Source organism: Schistocerca piceifrons, chromosome 3, assembly GCF_021461385.2.
Source record: "Schistocerca piceifrons isolate TAMUIC-IGC-003096 chromosome 3, iqSchPice1.1, whole genome shotgun sequence".
In the NCBI taxonomy this organism is placed as follows: Eukaryota; Metazoa; Arthropoda; class Insecta; order Orthoptera; family Acrididae; genus Schistocerca; species Schistocerca piceifrons.
In genome coordinates this window covers 326,066,975-326,068,942 of record NC_060140.1, presented here as the reverse complement: position 1 = coordinate 326,068,942, position 1,968 = coordinate 326,066,975, and the positions used below count along the sequence as shown (strand labels likewise).

The following is a 1,968-nucleotide window of genomic DNA, read 5'->3' as shown; positions in this document are numbered from 1 at the left end:
ATTAAAAAAAGCCTAAATATCTGGAATTCTCTTCAACTGTAGCCATAAATACGTCTTCGATCTAAGTTTTTAAATGTTATTTATTCGACGACGATTTGTTCTCACTATCAATTCCAAAGAGCTGTTAAATGCACCTCTGATAAATATCTGACGCAGTTCATTCAAGAGACAAATGTCATTCAAGTCAGGAGTAGAATAACGAAATGTAAAGGTGACAAATGGATTCGCCTATATCTAAGAGGAAAGATATATTGGTAATTAGAAATATACGCTTGTTTGCATTACAGTAAAGTCATCAAAGTAATGCAGTAGCTAGCACATTGCAAGAATCACGCTTAAGATGACATAGTACACGATAAAAGCACTTCATAGGGGAACCATGTTGCGAAATGCGTCCTTCTGTGACTGGCAACAGCAAATGCCATTGTATAACAAAAACAAACATATGATTCCGTGCTATCAGACGACTAGTATCAGCCAACCTGACGTTGCAAAATATTGCAGCTAAATTTCAAGTTAGCTTCTAATATGGTGGTGCCTTGGCCATTTTGGGTTATTTATATAGGTCGTTGGGGTACACGGCCTTGAGGCGCGCAGGTGGGGTTGCCACGTCCAAAAATAGAAAAGCCGGACTTGGTGTCATATGTAGTCGGACATTTTGCTCTAAAAGCCCATTTTTAATACAATATGATAAGTTGGGTATTTTCAATTAGCTTTTGCAACATCAACTTTAAGGCAACGGCCCTGCCGCAGTGGTTACGCCGGTTCCCGTGAGATCACCGAAGTTAAGCGCTGTCGGGCGTGGTCGGCACTTGGATGGGTGACCATCCGGGCCGCCATGCGCTGTTGCCATTTTTCCGGGTGCACACAGCCTCTTGATGCCAACTGAGGAGCTACTCGACCGAATAGTAGCGGCTTCGGTCAAGAATACCATCATAACGACCGGGAGAGCGGTGTGCTGACCACACGCCCCTCCTATCCGCATCCTCCACTGAGGACGACACGGCGGTCGGATAGTCCCGGTAGGCCACTCGTTGCCTGAAGACGGAGTGCTAAACATCAACTTTAAACACGGTTAAACTAAAAAAAGTAAACTATTAAGAACCATTCTTTTGATTTGGAAGCTATGATAGCAACTAAGTGCCCAGTCTTCTTAACTGCTCAGTCTTTTTCCTACTATAAACTTACGTCAAATTAACGTGACAGTGTGCGGAGGGGGCCCTGGCTGGTATCGGCTGATTGCCACGTTCTAATTTATACATGAAACGTATACACATGCGGATCAGCGGAAATTGAAGGATTTATCTATTTGTAAAAAACTGTTATTATGAAGTTATATGGAACAGACGTCACCTAAATTGAGAGAAAAAAGAAAACATTAGGCTGAGCACGAATCAAGACTAGGCGCAAACTTTTATATCTCTTCAACCATATGTCTAAAACATGCACTCATACATTCATTACGTATGTTTCCGTTCAGGAAAGACAGTTTAGTTGAAAGTCTCTTTCCCGTTGTCGGGGGATAGATATGATATTGCAGTGCCTGTGTTGTTCAGGAGTACGATCCAAAGTTCCTTCGGACTTGCGTGCATCCTGGAATCTCAGTGACTGGAATAGAAATATCTTCAGCGATGAGTCCTGCTTCGAATTTAGCCCCAGTTACCAGCAAAGACGTGTCTGGAGACAACCCGGAAAGTGGAGGGATAACAACCTGAGAGTCCCTCACCATACAGCCCAACAACTAAGATTGATGATCTGAGCTGCCTTTTGATTTCATAGCAGGTCTCTTTGGTTGTCATCTGCAGCACCGCTATAGCACAGCAGTTAAGTCGACAATGTTCTACGTCCCGTTTAGTTGCCCTTCAGGCAAGCAATTCTGAGCGTACGTTTCAGCAAGATAATGCCCGCCCACACACAACGACGATTTATACTGCTTGTCTTGATGCTTGCCAAACCCTGCGTTGACCA

The 1,968-nt window shown here is 43.5% G+C and overlaps 1 pseudogene; it reads left to right on the top strand.

Moving 5' to 3' along the window:
• Positions 1-734: 734 nt before the first annotated feature.
• On the top strand, positions 735-852 carry LOC124790725 (annotated as a pseudogene).
• The last annotated feature ends 1,116 nt before the right edge of the window (positions 853-1,968 follow it).